The sequence below is a fragment of the Triticum urartu genome, chromosome 1A (genome assembly GCF_056163025.1).
Source record: "Triticum urartu cultivar PI428250 chromosome 1A, HENAU_Tu73, whole genome shotgun sequence".
NCBI lineage: Eukaryota > Viridiplantae > Streptophyta > Magnoliopsida > Poales > Poaceae > Triticum > Triticum urartu.
Window position 1 is genome coordinate 381823163 of NC_141873.1, and position 19555 is coordinate 381842717.

A 19555-nucleotide genomic window follows, 5' to 3' on the forward strand; every position below is an offset into this window, starting at 1 on the left:
CATCACCAAACTGTTAGTGCTGGGCACTAGCTTTTGTTCTCATTTGCCACAATAGATGACACTATGCAGGGGGTACCTTATTTGAACCTGTTTCACATTAGATTAAACTTCAGGAGAGATACTACTCATAGATAACCATCAAAAAAGTTCAGGGACTTATATTCATGGCTTAAACATGTGAAAAGCACCTTACCAAGAGATTAAAAACTATACAAAGAACCCTTGGTCATCATCTGGTTCTTCGTGTCCCAAAGGAGCAACATGCCCATCATTTATGTAAGCCTCATCATCATCCGTATCATCATCAGATTCGAACTGGACATCTTCAAACTCAATAGGTTTTATATTTTTATGACTGAAACATCAACGCTGGATCCTTCATCATCATTTCTGCACCAACTAGTGATCTCTTCAGGTACTGTAATCTTTGGCACTGTAATTTCTGCATTGACGACATCATCCGGTATGTCTGCCTCACCACCTTCATCGGCTTCAACAGCTTCATCAAGGCCTACACCGTTTAAAATAGAAGGAGCAAACAAACTGCGTGGATTCATTTTAATAATAGCTGCCCAATCAGGGTTCTTCACATCTCTCACATAGAAAACCTATTTAGCTTGGAGGCCTAGAATGTAAGGGTCTCCCTGGAATCGGTGTAGAGTAGTGTCAAGGTTAATAATTCCATATTTGTCCTTCTTATACCCCTTACTCTCAGTTATTTTGGCAGGAGGCACATCAAACCAGTCACACTGGAATAGAACAACCTCCTTATCAGGAGGAAATTCAAGAAATATGATTTTCTTGATCACCCCATAATAATCAATATTTCCTGTGGTTGCATCGCCCTTGACTATGATGCCACTATTTTGGGTACTCAAGTCCTGCTCGATATAGGAATTCCGAAAGAAATATCCATTCAAAACTGTACGGTTGTATACACGAGCTAGGTGATCAGGCCCTTTAGCTAGCGTGTAAATAAGATTGCTAACCTTCTGTAACGCCCTCGATGCGGCTATATCTCCCACGTGTCGAAGCACGACTTAGAGGCATAACCGCATTGAAAGCAATGTCGCAAGTGAGGTAATCTTCACACAACCCATGTAATACATAAGGGAAAGAGATACATAGTTGGCTTACAATCGCCACTTCACACAATACATGAATAAAGCATTACATCATCCAGATACAAACAAGGTCCGACTACGGAACCAAAATAAAAGAAGAACCCCAAATGCGACAAGGTCCCCGATCGACCCCAACTGGGCTCCACTACTGATCAACTAGAACGAAACAACACAAAGGACAAGATCTTCATCGAGCTCCTCCTGAGCTTGGTTGCGTCATCTGCACGGACTCATCGGCACCTGCAAGCTGGTTTTGGAAGTATCTGTGAGCCACAGGGACTCAGCAATATCGCACCCTCGCGATCAAGACTATTTAAGCTTATGGGTAAGGTAAAGGTATGATGTGGAGCTGCAGCAAGCGACTAGCATATATGGTGGCTAACATGCGCAAAAGAGAGCGAGAAGAGAAGGCAAAGCACGATCGAACAACTATGATCAAGAAGTGATCCTAGAACGACCTACGTCAAGCATAACTCCAACACCGTGTTCACTTCCCGGACTCCGCCGGAAAGAGACCATCACGGTTACACACGCGGTTGATGCATTTTAATTAAGGTCAACTTCAGGTTTTCTACAACCGGACGTTAACAAATTCCCATCTGCCCATAACCGCGGGCACGGCTTTCGAAAGTTCAAATCCCTGCAGGGGTGTCCCAACTTAGCCCATGACAAGCTCTCACGGTCAATGAAGGATATACCTTCTCCCGAGACATTCCGATCAGACTCGGTAACCCGGTTCTACAAGACAACTTCGACAAGTTAAAACAAATCCAGCAACACCACCCGAATGTGCCGACAAATCCCGATAGGAGCTGCACATATCTCGTTCTCAGGGCACACTCAGATTGTCCAAACTTCCAGTAGGCCAGCCCAGAGTTGCCCCTGGTGGCCACCGGCGGCTGACAGGTTGGACCAACACTCAGAGGAGCACTAGCCCAGGGGTTTAAATAAAGATGACCCTTGAGTCCGTGTAAGGGTGGAAGGCTCGGCCTTATGCCTGGTGTTTTGTTCCACTCTTGCCGCCCTAGTTTCCGTCATATCGGTGTTATGTTCCCGGATTTTGTGTTCCTTACACGGTTGGGCTATAATGGGAACCCCTTGACAGTTCGCCTTGAATAAAACTTGTTCCAAATATACAGATGCATTAATTAAATAAGAATATTGTGATATCCCAACAAGTAAACATGTTCCAATAAGGAACAACATCTCCATGTTCCAACAAGGAACAAACTTCAATCTTCACCTGCAACTAACAACGCTATAAGAGGGGCTGAGCAAAGCGGTAACATAGCCAAACAACGGTTTGCTAGGACAAGGTGGGTTAGAGGCTTGGTTCAACAATATGGGTGGCATGATAAGCAAGTGGTAGGTATCGCAGCATAGGCATAGCAAAAGAGCGAGCAACTAGCAAGCAAAGATAGAAGTGATTTCGAGGGTATGGTCATCTTGCCTGAGATCCCGCAAGGAAGAAGAACGAGTCCATGAAGAAGACAAATGAACGTAGCCAACGGATCCTCACAAACACAACGTTACCGGATCCAACCCGAAGAAGCAACACCGGAAAGAAGCACACAGCATAGTAAACAACCACCACATAAGCATGGCATGATGCACAAACAATTATGATGTATGTCCGGTTTAATGAAGCATGGCATGGCAAAGTGCACAAACAAAACTACAAGTTAAATGGAGCCCAATATGCATCGGGATGCATATTGACGGAACACCACAACAATTATTTAGTTCTCTCTCGGTTAGGTACTCAACAATATTAAATGTTGTTAAACATGTCAAGAGGTGAAACATAACAAAACTATACCATCTAAACAATTTAAATGGGGTCGGATATAACAAATAGTGAATCCGGTAAATCCCCATATGCATTTATCAATTTGGTGCAACAACAATATAAACATTTTAATTGTTGTTATCATGATGCGGATGACGTGAACAAGTTTTATGAAATTATTATTAAAAGTTGACAAGAGCATTAAGAAGCATTTGTCATCGTGGCGGAAACGAAAGGGGTGCCACGACAATGACAACGGAAATGGTGCCACGGCAACATTCCGGTTCCGATAGCTCACGGAGATACCGATGCAAAAGGAAAAGTGACGGGAGTGTGACATGCAATAGAAGGTGGGGTGATCCCGGCAACCGGGTTCCCACGGGTCGACGACGGTGACAAGCGAGGGAAACATCTAACGATCACGGGAGGATACAACATCCAAACATGCATCTCAAACAACACATGCATTCGTACACGGGCGGTTGACTCGGGGTTATACCTTCGAAGCGTGCCTTATCGGAGGGGTTCGAGTTCGATGCGGTGTAGGGGAAGTAGAAGTTCTTGGGACGTTCGTAGTGGAAGTAGTCATTAATGTTCGGGAAGCGGTAGAGGTACAGGTCTTCGGCAACGATGATCGTACACGCTCCGAGTTCGTCGGTAGAGGTTCTCGCGATCTCGGCGATGGTAGAGGTACACGTTTTCGTAGATGTTCGAGTCAACGGTAGCGGTACTTGGTGAATCCCGAAACGGTCTTGGTATCTTCGGGCGTAGGGGTACTTGGCGGTTCCATGTAGTCGAACTTGAGGGGCATCGATGTCATGGTACTTGCCATACTCTCGGCCTTGGCAAAGATGAAATGGAATGCAACGGTAGGTACTTGTACTCATGGGTACTTGGTTATTTGTTGCACGGTGTCCGTCGATGGATTTGGAGGAAGCCACGACGTGTGCAGGAGGCAAATGGCTCAAAACATCCATGGCCGAACGTGCTCACAGCGAGGAAAAACGGAGGGCCAACAGGCAGCATGATGAATGGGGCGAGGCAGAGGTCTGGCAGGAATTGCTGGCTCCGGGTCTAGCGCTGGGACGGCGAGGCACCAGGTCCGGTCGGGGAGGCGGCAACTTCTTCGAGCAGGGGCGCGTGGAGTTCCCTGCTGCTGGCCGGCGCATGGTCGTGGGAACGAAGGAAGGGCTGCGCTATGGCGTCCATGGTGGCTACTGGGTCCTGAAGAAAAAAACAAAGAGTAATTGAAAGAAGAAATCGGGGAACAGAAGCTGCGAGAGAGAGAGAGAGCAGGGAAGGAGAAGGGCGCGAGGGGTCCGTGGTGTTGCTGTTACTCCGGCAGGGTCACTTGCCAGTGCGAGGCGAGGGCATCGAGGAACCGAGTTGATATGGCCGGGGTTAGAGACAGAGGAGCAGCGGGGCGAAGGAGAGCCGCTGGTGGAGGTCTGGCGCTGCAGAGGGAGGTGGTGGCGGCGGTGCTAGGTGGAAGGAGGGGAAGGGGAGATCGAGCGCGGAGGAAGATGGGGATCGAGCCGGAGGGACATGGCGGCATTGGAGGAAAGGGGTCGAGGGAAGGAGAGGGGTATTGGTCGGGCCTAGGGTTAAACAGCGAAGGCTGGCTGGGCCTTGGCCTTGGGCCGGCGCGGGAATGGATGGCCTCGGGTGGGCCGGCGTGAGAGGTTGGGAGGCCCAGGAGGCCGGCGGCGCAAACTCCCTCTCCCTCCCTTATAAACTTCTATTTGTAGCATAAACGGAATAGAGAGAAAAGTACCGAGGGTTAGATGTTGAAGTAGGGATGGAGGAACATATTTCTGGAAAACAAAAAAAATATGCCCGATTTAATCAAATTAGTTTGGGAATTTTTACAGACTATAAATTTAAACATGTTCGAATTTAATTCAAACTTGCATGAATTTATAACCTAACCAAACTGAAGCCAAATGGGCTTAAATTTTTATAGGGTGACCCTACATAATAAATATGATTTATGGGAAAAAGATGAACATTTATTTGAGCAATTCTATTTGCAACTCAAATAAATAGAGAAAAGGCAAAGAAGGAAGTGGCATAGGGATTTGAAACTTGGGTGAAGCCAAGTTGGAAGTGAGCATGGGGGCGATGGAAGGATCAAGAGAAGAAAAGAAGTTGCAATGCACATGAGCAACTAAATTAAACAAACACAACAACGGTATGGAGAAGATGCATGACGCAAAATAAAATAAAACAAACATCACAAGCAAGAAAGCACGCATGAACATGATGGATGCAAATGCACATGATGCAAAGATGAATGCAATTAAACCAACAACTCACACAACGAAACTCGGAAAACATGGAAGGCGTCTGAAGCTCCGGTCTTAGGGCGTCACACCTTCCCATCATTGTGGAGTTCTGTGATCTGTTTCATGGAATAGAATATGTGTGAGTGTAATGTACAACGTTGGTACGTTATTACAAGGAACATTAGTCAAAATGCGAAATAAACTTACCCGTCTCTCAAACCAGCCAACAAACTCTTCCTTGTGCTGCCTTTTAGGATTAGGAGAATTTTTACTTGTCAGCTCCTCAAGATGTTCACTTCAAAGAGAAATGATTGTTAGTTGAATAGGAAAGTGTTAATGCATATCATGATGTGATGAAATAAATACATAAGTATCCTTACTCAATCCATGGCGCATTTTCCTCACAGTTTGTTATTATGAAATGCCTCATTTGATTAATCTCAGCCAAAGACAATGATTCACAAAAAAACCTTTCTTGGAGTAATCAACTGTACTCATGATGCTAATTCCTGTTGATGGTTGATCTGTACCTCCGTCTTCATGATGTTCGGACTGACTTAGCTTGGTAGGCATTCCATCAACGAATCGACTGCAAAAAGTCATGCACTCTTCAAGTATGTACCCCTCTGCAATAGAACCTTCTGGTTGAGCATTATTACGCACATATCCTTTGAGCATACGCAAGTATCGCTCAATTGGATACATCCATCTGTACAAGATAGGCCCTCCCAATCGGGCCTCTTCAGCAAGATGAATTGGGAGATGCATCATTATATCAAAGAATGCTGGTGGAAAGATCGTCTCGAGATGACATAGAGTTTCTGGAATTGTTTTGCTCAACCTCTCCAAATCTTCATCCCTTAACTCCTTGGAGCCTAAATCAGAAAATAATTTACTCAGCTGAAGCAATGGGTTGACAACATTCTCGGGCAAAAGCTTGCGCAATGCAATAGGAAGAAGTTTCTGAAATATAACATGACAGTCATGAGTTTTGAGTCAACTAATCTTGCACTGATCGAGGACTACACATCGCTTAATGTGTGATGCATAGCCATCTGGCATCTTAATGCTCTGCAGAAACTTGAGGAGCATTATCTTTTCTTCCTTTTTTAAAGTATAGCAACCTTTCTTTATGTCGTACTTATGCTTACCGGGCTTTGGATGCTGGTCCTTCCTAATTTTCAAGTCCTCCAAATCAAGACGAGCCTTCACACCATCCTTTGATTTCTTAGGCATCTCAAGCAAAGTCCCCAGAATGCTGTCACAAATGTTCTTCTCGATGTGCATAACGTCCAAATTGTGCCTGACAAGCAAGTGCTTCCAATATGGGAGCTGGAAAAATACACTTTTCTTCCGCCAATTATGCCAACAATTAGTTTCCGGTCGCTTTCTCTTATTTGACCATCCAAATGGTGCATGCTGAATGCTATCAAGTTCCCGCACAACTTGTTCACCTGTAAGTGCCACAGGAGCTTCTCTACTATCTGTCTTGTTGTTGAACAAAACACTTGTTTCAGCGCCATTTGTGGGTCCTGGGCAGAAAACATCGGTGTCCCATGTAGCAATGCTTTCGACCATACTTAAGCCATAAAAAATATGTATGTTTGTGGCAATACGGGCATGCTAGCTTGCCTTTTGTGCTCCAACCACTCAGCATTGCATAAGCTGGGTAGTCACTGATGGTCCACAACAAGCATGCATACATCTGGAATTTTTTTTTAGTTGCAGCATCATATGTGTCAGCACCATCCTCCCATAGAACATTCAGTTCATCAATCAAGGGCTGCAAGTACACATCTATGTTATTTCCTACTGACTTTGGTCCTGGAATAATCATTGACATAATCCAATTTTGTTGTTTCATACACATCCAAGGTGGCAAGTTATATGGAATAAGAATGACATGCCATGTACTGTGTGATATACTCATGTGCCCAAAGGGGTTGAATCCATCCGAAGCAAGGCCAAGCCGAACACTGCGAGCATCTTTTGAGAATTTCTTATAATATTTCTTATCAAAATGCTTCCAGGCCTTCGAATCTGCAGGATGCCTCATTACGCCATCATCCACCCGACCCTCCTTATGCCATTTCATATGTTATGACATATATTCTGTCATGTACAGCCTTTGCAGTCTTGGAATGAGTGGGAAATACCTTAGAACTTTCTGTGGCACTGGCTTCTTTGATTTACGGCCTGATGCATTTTCTTCGTCACTGGTAGGAGTAGATTTCCATCGAGACGCATGACAGAGAGGACACTCTTCTGCATCAGCATGTTCATTACGGAATAGCACGCAATCATTAACGCACGCGTGTATCTTCTTGTAGTCCAACCCAAGATCTCGGATCACCTTCCTTACTTTTGCAAGATTAGTAGGGATGCAGTTACCCTTTGGCAACACCTATGTGAACATCTGCAGAACTAAGTCACATGCTCTATTGGTCATCCCAGACACACACTTGATTTGGTAAAGCTTCACAATGAAAGATAGCTTCGTGAAATCCTTGCAACCTAGGTACAACTCTTTTTTTGCCTCTTTCAATAGTTCGAAAAAGACCTTGGCTGTTGCATTTGGCTCCTGGTTCCTTTCATCACCGCTGGAAGCATCCACATGAATGTCTCCCACACCTTCACCAATGTCTGCATTGCTTTCCATGTTTGTGCCCCTTATGAGAGTATTGAGCATGTCACATACCCCAGCACCATCATCTAAAGCGTCTTCATTATCAGAATCTTCAGACATGCTTGCCTCATCGGATTGTTCACCATGGTATATCCAGTGAGTGTAGGTTGGATCCATCCCATTGAACAACAAGTCAGTATGAACTTCCTTTTTAGTTTTTGGAACAACATTGAGACATCTCCTACATGGGCATGGGACTGTTGAGTCTGGGTGAGCACCATCTAAGGCAAAATTCAAGAAATCCTTCATGCCAGTTTGCCACTCAACAGAATTTCTTTCCCTGTCCATCCAGCTCTTATCTCGTGTCATTTTTGCCTTATCTCCGTAAAGCCAGTCCTGTTAAAAAACATAACATCTGCTTTAGAAGCTAAATTACAGCCAACAACATCACGAGCTGCATTACAAGACAAGACAACAGGGGTACATACATACCAATATTACTGTCACATGGTAAAGCAAAATTTATCTATACATTGTAAAGCAAAATTTGGTTGATGGAAGAAGAAATAGTACTACTGTCACATGGTAGTATATGTGACATGAGTTTAAATAAGTTCAGTTTAGTAGTTGGCTAGATAATGCAAAAACAGAAATTCAGAGATAGTGAAGAGATCACGGCTCCAAACTAACAACCAGATTGTTTAACTTATGCTGAAGAACATAGCATACCTTTATGCTACTGATCTCCACGAATGTGTTGTTGTACATACCTCATGCTACATATTAGATTCAAGATACTTGCTTGATTCTTTACTTGATTCAGTGTATGATACTTGTCCTGCAATTTTACTTTAGGAGTTTCAGTTGAATGGTTGCAGCCATATATGAATTTTTATAGATGGTTTAATTCGAATGATTCACTCAATTAAAGCTCCTGTGTGTTTCTGCTTAAGTTCCATTCAGTGTGTTTTTTGTTTAATTTCTCTTTGGTTTGAGGTTCAGTGTGAAGCAGCCTAAAATGTTTTGGAGCAACATCACTAAGAAGACACCATCTTAAGCCAAGGAGCCAGAGACAGCAGCTTTGCGATTATATAAGCACATGAGCAGGGAGCAGATTGAACTGAACTGAAGTATATGAACGGCATTCATGTTCATCAGATTCAGTTTTGAAATTTGCCTGGATTTTCTATCTTATTATTTGCCTGAACCATCTTATTATTGCAGATGTGGAAGAACGTGAAAGTAGCTACCGATAAAACAACAAGCAAGGGAAAATTAGTCTGCTACTTTCAAACTAAAATCAGCATCCTTATGTTGTATGTATAGCACAGTACTAATGCCCATGTGATGTATTTTCAATCTAAATTTGCTGCACTTGCAATGAAAAAAACAGAGAGAGACATGAGGGGATAATCATACTATTGTTGTTCAGGTCGTTGGTTGCAAGGGAGACAGACGAGCCAGTCCAGGCGGCGCTGAGCAGAGGGACGGCTGACCACGGGAGAGCTGCTGCAGGGCGTTGCACTGAAGCGCACGGAAGACCCGGGCAGGTGAGCAGGATGGCAGGTCCGTTGGCACCGGAGTTGAGGTGTCGGGCGGTCCAGCCACGCGCCCACGGGCAGGATCGACCAGCCGAGATCCAGGGAGGAGGAGGTCGCCGGGAAGAAGGCGCTGAGCGACGGGTGGCGGAGCAAGGTTAGAGGGAGAGGGGAGCGGCAGGGAGGCGCCGACGTGGGCTGCTTGGACACGCCGCCATGATGTGGCTGCTAGATGCGGCCAGCGCTTAGGTTGCGCGGCGGCAGAACAGGGGATCGAGGTACGACTCGGGTTGCTATGGGGTAGTTTTTTTAGGACTAGGGTCTGGCGCGTGAAAAGGAAAGAGGAAAATGATTGTGGGAAAGAAGGAGCGAAGGAAACAGCGGCGCAATCCACCAGACGCGGGTCTGATACATCACGCGAGCCCTGCGCGCTCCACCAAACAAGCGTCTGATCCAGCGTGCGATTTTTTCCTTTATATGCTAGCGAAAACTTTTGCTTAATAAGCTTAAGTCCATCAAAATATAACACAATGACTGAGATAACCCAGTGGAAAGATCAACTCCCTTCAGAACTGACGACCAAGGCTCGAATCCGCCGTCACCCCTATTTCTTTTTTCCCTACGCTCTCCACCACCGTATAGTATTAGTACTTTTTTTTGAAAGTCGGATAGCGTATATTACTGAAATATATCCACACACAAAAATATATTGCTGAAATATATGATCAACGTGGCCCTTCTTTCTTTGTTTGAAAGAAGACAGTAATTTTATTGACCAAACATTGATTATCTGCAACTTTTAAACCACAAATCCAAATGATCTCATTATTTTTGCATATTTTTTAAAATTAAAATGATATTTATATAGTAATTTGGTTACATATTTTTACCTACTTAAGTAGTGTAGGTAGCATATGTCAGCACGACAACCCAGGGTCTGGCACCAGTCAATTTTGCCTGACTGTTCACGTGTCATGGAGAGTAACGTGGCTGTCTGATTCCTCCCATCAACGCCTTCCCGCCGCTATCAAGGCTCAGGGGAACTCGTTTGCCGTCTCCCACGACTTCGGGGGCAGCTAGCTGTCTGATTCCTCCCATCGACGCCTTCCCGCCGCTATTAAGGCTCAGGGGAACTCGTTTGCCGTCTCCCACGACTCCGGGGGCGGCTCTGTTGAAAGCTTCTAAGACCATGCACTCCATTCCCGAGCTCTCCGTCCAACCACCCCGGAGCCGATGCCGCCCAACAATCGGTACGTATCGATGTCCTACACCACCCATGTGATCACTCACGTCGCCTCCGATGATCGGGTCACCCTCGACGACCGGGTCGACTCCGGTCACGGCTCCGTCGAAAGCTTCCAAGACCGTGCGCTCCATTCCCGAGCTCTCCGTCCATCCACCCGGGAGCCGTTGCAATAAATCAGTATAAATAAGAACTATACAAATACGCAAATCAGTATCCTCACGGGCGACCGGACGTGCCCTGGCCCCCTTCTCCCCAAGCCCTCCCTCTCCCCTCCCTCCCCACCGCCATCGCCGGCGCCCGCCTCCGGGCCTGGCCCGGGCGATGCTGGCAGCCCTGGCCATTCACCTCCCGGTGGTGTTTCGGTGCGCAGGAGATCAGCTGGGCGGCGGCGCTGCCATTGGCGGCGAGGTGGCGCGGCGGCGGGGTCTGGCGGCGCCCGCTCAGTCCAGATATGGCCCCCTTGGGCATTTGTTTCTTCTTCTTTCTTTCTCTTTTTCTTTGGGCTTGTTGTGCTGCTCGCCCCAGCCTTTGCGATGTTATCGGTGTTGGTTGCTTTGTAATACAATGCGGGGGAAACCCTTTTTCGGTAAAAAAAATTCCAATTTATGTTCGACCTACTGTGGCGCGGAGGACCCTCCCGAGTCGCCCTCGCAGGCGATGGGAGAGATCGCTAACCGCCTCCTAGCGCCCCGCCTCCCACTCCTGCCCTCCCCTACCACTGCTAGAGGGCATGACTAGGTGAAGCCCGACCAGCGGCAACGGCGACAGGGCTCGTTCGCCCCTTGCGCGTGGATCCGATGTAGGACGGATCCGACTGGCAAAGGCGTCATGATGCAGGGCTGTTTAATTTACATAGTTGAATCTCTATGTTTATCGTTTGAACAAAAGCTTATGTCGGACCTACTCTGCCATGGACAAACCCTCGACGGATTGTCCGGTAAAATGGAAGATGTTGAGATCATCCCATCTCAAGATCGGAATGTGAGATCGAGACTGACATAGATCGACCGTCTCATCAACACATCCCATCAGTACTTATGTTTTGAGACAAGAGAATAACCTATAGTTTTAAAGTGAGGGTCGCATGAGATTTCTGTGACATGTTGTTCAGAACTAGCCAAAATTTTCCTGCTTTGACCAACAGTTGACCAAGGCACAATTTTTTAACAATCCATGATGATACAATACCTTCCTAATTGGCTGCGGGTGGTTGGCAGACCGGGGTTGCGGCGAGGGATTGAAGCACCGTGGTACATCACCTACCCAGTCCGTGCACTGGTTGACGGTGAAGGCCTCCGTGGACGTCGTGTTCCCCTCACTCCTTCCGTCTTACTCCAGGTGAAAACTTGATCTTTGGATCGGATGGTGACGACGTTTGTGGTCGTGCCCTTCCTGGAGGCATCGTCTTGAAGTCCTCGGTCCGGCATATCTGTCGCACATCTTCCAAGATTATCGCTCCCCGTGCTGGTGGTCTTCATCGGCTCTAAACGGATCCCCTTTTTGTACATCTTATAGGTGCTTGGTAGTCGTTGAGGTTGTGTGTCGGTGACCGGCACTCTTTTTCGTTCGTTAATTGGCTTCCTCAAATGGCGATGACTATACAAATATCAACGGCGAGAATGGTACAGGGGAGGGCCTCAGATCGCCCTTCACAATTCTTGGACTTGGTGTTTTTTTACCACGATATGACTTTCTACAAAAACAATTTAGTATTCCCTCTAGCTCAAAATATATTTACAATATAGAAAATTCCCTAAAAAATAATTACCTTTTTAATACAAAAAGAATCACTTTTCCACCACCTAATTTAGATGTACAGCTGTTTGCGCCAATATGTTTTAACCTCCCACTAAAAGTCCCAAATTACCGTCTTTGTTCCCACCAAAAAATTAGATTCCCGCTATATACCTTCCTAATAACCCTCGAATATATAATTATATACCAAACCACGGCGTCTTCACGGGCGATTGGATCTGAGCTCTCGTCTCGGTTCATCTGTTCTGTCGGCGTCATGACGGCGTCAACAGAGCGAACCACAGCAGCTGCACGGCGTCAGGTTAGTCATCCTCCCGATCTCCTCCCTCGCTGAAAAATCCAGTCCTGCTCTATCTCCCCCTCCTCCTTCCCTCCCCCACGAGCTCCTCCTCGATGCGCGGCTCTCTCGATCCCGATCCATTCAGAGGGGCTGCCCCTTCTCTCCTTCGCTCGCCGCTTGGCCGTAGAAAAGAAGTCCGGGCAGGGGACATGGCGGCCGCCGGTGGCATTTTCCCATCGCGCCTCGATTTGGCCGCCTCGGCGGAGGCGCTCACGGCCTGGAGGGTCGGCGCAGTGCCTCACCTTGGCCTGGAGGCTGGCCGCCATGGAGCTCCCCTCGGCCTAGAACTGGGGCTTGACGGGGCCTCCCTGCCCAGTTCATGGCCGCAGCCGTCTCGGCTGTGCACGCCGGCGTCGTGACGTGGTGGCCAGGCGCTGGTTGCTGCCTCACCCGACCCCAGCGTGCCCGAGGTGCCTGCAGGCCTCTTCGGCATCTCTTCTCCTGGTTCGCTCTGTTTCCTCGTGGATGCCAAAGGGGGTCGTATTTTGTTACTAATTACTAAGCGTTTTGGTGCAGCCCATCCGTGGATCATCCCTTGCCAATTTAATTATTATCTACATTGGTTTTTGAGCATTAGATCAATTAACTGAACTGGCGTTGCTCCTCTTGTTGTGTCCCTACTGCTCGCTACTCTCCTTACCTGATCTAATCCCATCTAGCCGTTGTAGTCTACCTTTACTCTGCCTCGCTGCTGTACAATCTGCTCACTGCCGCTGTTGTTCCTCCTCTCCTACACCTCTTGCTGTTGCTCTTCTCCCACGAAACTGTTGCTCCTCTCTTCTCTCAACGCTCCCTGCTACCTCTTTTTCTTCCACCTGCTGATGCTTCTCTTTAGATCCACAAAACTGCTGCTCTTCTTCTCAAACATCCTCTGCTGAAGCTCTTTTCCAAACTGCTACTGCTCTCTTTCTCTCTTTCTCTCACTCTTTCTATGTGCGCGTGTGTGTATAGTTGCTGATAGTTATTAGTGGATGCAAGATCAACTAAAATTCAAATCAGTATTAGCTCTTTATGTGTCTGTATATCAGCTTGTGTACTGTTCTGAACACCCAATTTGTGTTTTTTATGTATTAGTTTCTGCAATATATGTGAAATTGTGAGTTGTTGGGATGATCATTTTCAATTAGACTTGTACTGTCATACATTGTGAGTCATATATATATATATATATATATATATATACATATATATATATATATAAATTCGTGATTGTGGTTAATTCTAGTAACTGTGGTATTCCATATTTGTGAATCTCCTGTACAAGTGAGTTCCATTGTTATAGAACTCAATGCTGCTCTACATCATCTTAAATGTCTGCTTGTGAACCATGTACTATAATCTTGCCCCTTATCCTTAATGCTTGCCTGTGTTAGTATTTTACTTTCTCAAGCAAAATGAAACTACTAAAAAGGCAGAGAGTATAATCTGAACCTTCCCTTGCTTCTTTTCATTTTCCTCGTCGTCGATTTGCCGGAACAATCTTAGTTAGTTTAGATTTATATCTCCTTGCTATCATCATCTGTATTCTGTCACCTAGCTTTAGTCGAGCATAGTCGCCGTCGTCTAGTCCCTGTGGGGAACACGACACTCGCAGTTCGGGTGAAATATCCGGCTGTACTTATAATCGATCACATAATCAACATAGATTTATACTTTTTGCTATCGTTACAAGCTGAGCATGAGTCATGTTCTACAGCTTGACCTTGAGCTTCATTCAGTTTGAGCTGCCTCAAATTTTAATATGAGTTAAACTGATTTGATTTTATGCCTGCTTAATTTATTGTGTTTCTTCTTAAATTGACTCAAAATTTTATGTCTGGTTTACCTACACAAGGGCACAATGATGAATTTTACGGAGGACGCTCCTGGTACACAACATCCTTACTTCATAATCACCTATCTGAATGGTGCAGAACATCAATGCTTTGTTAATGCTAAGTCCCATGATTGTTTTTGCGTGCAGTCAAGAAAGGCTCTGTTCTCTTAACACGGATGGAAAGTATAACGTCATACAAAAACCAACATGGACAACCCAGATCTGGTAAATTGTTTAGCATTGGCTATAATGCATAAAATCTTGGTGTGGGTTAAATAGCTAGACCTTCGAGACTACTAAATCTTTTACAGGAACTGCAGAACAATCTGACACTCCAGTGTCTGCTAATGACATGTGTTCCCTTGCTGAATGGCCATCCCATGCTCGCCGCAACCACGCGCTACTGCAGGATGGTACTTGTTTTCGTTTACATTTGTGTCATCATTTCTTACAATCTAATACCGGGTAATACAATTTTTCTTGTATGATTTGGGCTGTAGAAGCTGGTGGACAGAAGAAGAAAGGGCGAGGTGTTCTAAAGGGTTTTAAAGCATCTAAGAAGCGTTTTGCCAATGGATCTGCAAAGCTAAATATTACATTCTCTAAAAAATTGGGTGGTACAGTAGGAATGAACTATCATTCGTTCAAGGGTGACATGGTAGTCATAATGAAAAGAAAGTTACCACTCATTGGAGTGAGGACGTGGTCGAACATTCACCCTACCATTCATCGACTCATTGTTGCAGATATGATAGTGCGTACAACCTTTTTGACATGTGTTATCTTATTTTACCATTGATAATGCATTGCTTATGTATATTTATTTGTTTTATGCTTTACAGGACAGATGGGACTTGGAAGATACACCAGAAACAGAAGAAAAAGTTCTCAAAATTGCAAAAGAGAGATGTAGAGGCTGGTGATCAACTCTAAGCTCCACTTACAAGGCATACAAAACAGATGCAGCTAGATTGGCTAATCTGCCGGAAGATTTACAACCAGAAGAGTGGGAATGGATGATTGAGTACTTTGGCACTGATTCAAAATTTCAGGTTATCTTTAAGATCACGGTTTGTCTATTATGTGTTAAGATGAAATGGCTAGTCTCATTGGTTATATCTGGTTTCAATGAATTGATAGGACCGCGGCCAAAAGAACGTCGATAACCGTAAGAAACAGAAGACAAAACACATAATCAGATCAAAATCTTACTCGCAAGTTAGTTTTGAGAAGGTATGAGTCCAACCAAATATGTATGCCTCGCTGCTAAATATGGTGTCATGTTTCAAGCATCTCATTGTTATATTACTTGCAGAGAAACTTGGAAACTGGAGAAGAGCCAGATTGTATTGCTCTATGGGAACTCACCCACACAAACGATGGAACATGGTCTAACACAGATTCCCAGAAAGTTTACGTGAGTACACTGACTTTTGGTTATTCTATAGTTAGTCAATGATGTGCATTTGGCATGTTTCATCATCAGATGCAATTATTCATGCGTTGGACCGTGTTATTCTTGTTTCATCTTTTATAGTGTCAATATTGATGCCGCACCTATAATTGTTCCTTTCATTTTTAGGACAAAGCACTTCAAGAGGTTAAAAACAAAGAAACTGAAACTGAAGGTCCACTTTCAAGTGAGCAGAAAAACAATATTTTCTAGACCGCTTGCAAAGACACTCTGGAATGCAAGTCATTGCAGCCTCGTGGGTACGGATACGTGGCCAAAACTTCAACTGGTTCTGAAAGGTTCCGTATCCAGATTGAAGAGCAAGCTCGTGCTACAGCAGCCACCCAGGAGCGAAACTCTCAGCTCAGCCAGCAGGTCAACGACTTAGAAGATCAACTACAAGCTGAACGTGCTAACACACAAGAGAGGATTAACTTGGAGCGTGCTGAGAGAGAACAACTTGAGGAGAGGTTAAAAGAAGAGCGTGCTGAAAGGGAAAGATTGTTGCAAGAGGAGCGAACATCAAGACTGGAATTTGAAAAAGACATGATGGCAAAGTTTGTAGAATTGAGAAAACAGGTGGGAACCCAACAGGTGATTACAATCATATGCTTCCGACCTTGTAAGATTTATGTTGCTTACTTGCATTGCTAAAAGTGCACTTCTATTACAGGTGTCTACGAAGAGGGTTGACAAAGAAAATAGTGATCCAAACTTGCAAAATATTCTTTTACAGAGATCTAGTCCTAATAAGACTCCAGGTTCAAGGCCAACTGCTATTTCTTCAAATGCGCTCATACAAGCTGCAGGAAGGCAATCTCGAATGTTTAAAGCAATGGTAAGTCACAACCTTGCTTTCTCTTCATATTCACCTGCATTTTGTACGTCATTGGTCTTCATAATTAGCTAGTTGCTTCTTCTCTTTTACCATGTGTTGTTGCTGCATCGAGTCACAACTTAAAGATAAAACGAATATGTGCTAGCTAGGGACATGAACTTAACTGAAACTATACATCTAGTCATAACTTGAATCAATAACAAAAGCTTTTAGTAGATGTACGATCGGACAATGGCACCATTTTGTATGCACGAGCAGGATGTCATGAGCATGCGCGTGATGCCTTCGCTGATGAGTCCACTGCAATGTCCCATGCAGTATCTATTGGCGCTGATATGGGGGTCGTGAGGGTCGTTTTTTAAACGGACTCGTAACTCCTGATGGAAGCACTTAATATCAATAAGGTGGACTCGTCAGCCTATGCTGCTGTTATTGAGGATACCAAGTACCCGCTCAAATTATGGTTTTCTTATTATGAAATTAATGTATGTCATCGCTTCACAAACTCTGTTGCTCATGTCTTGGTAGGATGTTAGAATCTAACCAGTATTTGGAATGGGAGGCCGATGTACCAGCCTTTGTGGCTGCCTGTGCTTTGGGTGATTCAGCCTAGCACCATTAAGTTAAAAGCAATGTTTTTCTCAAAAAAGAAGCTTTTAGTAGATGTACTTGTGGTTATGCCTTAGACATTTACACTTGTGTAGTTGTTATGATCCCTTAGTTACATGCTTCCTGACACAGTATTAGCCAATGGGGCTGGAATAATTGTATGGCGTATCTTATGTTCGACTCATTAACTAGAACTTTTTTTATTTCTTGATTGGAGGAACCAAAGAACTAGCTGGACTGGACACTAGATCACGGGCAGTTTAGTCTTCGAAGTTAATTAGGATGGCTAAATTACATTCGAGTTTCATTTGATGGATATTTTCTATGAGAATTATGAATTTTATGAATCTACATATTATACGTATGGTTTTGAATATTGTAATCGAAAGCCTATATTTTTTTACGGTTGCAATAGACTATTACCACAACCCACTTTTGGTTGCCATATGCTAGCACCACTAAAAATATAGTGTTGCGTCATATCTCAGTTGCTACGCCTATCTATTTTGTTGCACTAGGATGTTGCAACGGAGCACTTTATATTGTTGTAATAGCTTGGCGCCACAAAAAATTTCACGATGCGATAACAGTTTGGCGCCACCAAAGTAAGTTTGTTGAAATAGAGTTTTGCCACGAAAGTTTAAATTGTTGCAATAATTTCTTGCTACAAAGATCTCACTTGTTGTGATACCTATTTATCACCATTAAAACAAGTATGTTACAATTTCCTGTTACGACGATTGGAATATTTGTTGCCATAAGTTAATGCCACAAGCACAGTGGGTCGTGGCAACATGCCTAATGCCACAAAAATAAGGACTGTTGCCATAGTTTATTGCCACAAGTATAGTGGGTCGTGGCAACATGCCTAATGCCACGAAAACAAGGATTGTTGCCATAGTTTGTTGCCACAATTGACTATTGCCAAGGAAGAGTAATGCGCCACGAAATAGTCGTCATTGGCATAGGTTGTTGCCACAAATGTCTATCGCTACGAGATATTAGTCTCCACAATTTGTTACATGTTGCATTAAAGCTATCTCTACAAATCAAATTGTGGTATCAGGTGAGTGTTGCCACGGGAAAACATGTGGCAACATCCCGCATGGATGTTGCAATAGCGCACTTTATTGCCACAATTGTTTTTTCATGGTAATAACCTATTACCATGTGTCCAGTCGCAACGGCTGCCAACGAATGTCGTTTCGTGGCAATACGTACTTATCGCCACGAAACAGCATGTATTGCAACAAACGATTTTGTTGCAATAGACCCGGATCCTTGTAATGAACGGTTGCCGAGGCAGCATGGGGAAGCGGAGACGCCCACGTCCCATCAAGCGCCACGCGTCGACAGAGGCCGCAGGTGGTTCGGGCCCGCGGCACTCCACCCTTGCCCTTTGGCTTCGTCTCGAAGCAAAGTCCGAACGCGCCTTGGGCCCGGGGACTACTGTCTGTGTTCTGGGAACCGGGGTACCCAGATATTCCTACCTGCAGCCCATTGTGTAGCTCCACCGATGGCCCATCTCCAGCACCAGCAGCACAAGACCTTTGCAAGGGGACGGCGCCAAGACCTCCAGAAGGAGCGGCCTCCTCGGGCTGGCTCCTGAGGAGCGGAGATTTCTATGCAAGCCCTCACCTCATGAGGCTCGGATGACGCAAGCCATGACGAGCAAGGCCAGACGGGCGCCAGCGGGGGCAGTATAACAGGTTTCCTTTTTGGTGCTAAGGAGGCAAGCGCAGGCATGGAGTCCCTAGGAATCAACCAAAGGTTTCCATTTCTATGCTACAAGACCAAGACTGCCGGGACGGGAGGACGGAGGTCATCACCGAGCCTACCATGGCGTCACGACCTGAAGCTTTGCACGCGAAGGCCACCTTTCATCAGGATAAGATGTATTAGCTGTCTCCCTACAAATTTGGCCGTTGTGGGATCCCTTCCCGCCTTCATTTTTGGGAGAGGACCAAGGCCACTATAAATAGAGCCTAGACACCACCGTAGAAGGGGATCCGGACCCAGTCCAGCGCTGGTACGCGTAGGTGCTATACAAACGGTTTTTAACCCCTTTCCGCGACGACATTTGGAACCATCACCTAGTGAGTGATAGCAATAGGGGGGGTCCTTCCCACACGACCC

The 19555-nt window shown here is 45.2% G+C and overlaps 2 pseudogenes across 1 annotated transcript; one reads left to right on the forward strand and one right to left on the reverse strand.

Moving 5' to 3' along the window:
* Nucleotides 1-207: 207 nt before the first annotated feature.
* Nucleotides 208-8193, reverse strand: LOC147991334 (uncharacterized; annotated as a pseudogene).
* Nucleotides 8194-14674: 6481 nt separating this feature from the next.
* On the forward strand, nucleotides 14675-16882 carry LOC125534162 (uncharacterized; annotated as a pseudogene). Its single transcript, XR_015613798.1, has 8 exons — nucleotides 14675-14744; nucleotides 14831-14932; nucleotides 15020-15273; nucleotides 15362-15571; nucleotides 15660-15752; nucleotides 15835-15936; nucleotides 16102-16566; nucleotides 16646-16882. The product of XR_015613798.1 is annotated as an uncharacterized LOC125534162 (transcript).
* Nucleotides 16883-19555: the final 2673 nt, after the last annotated feature.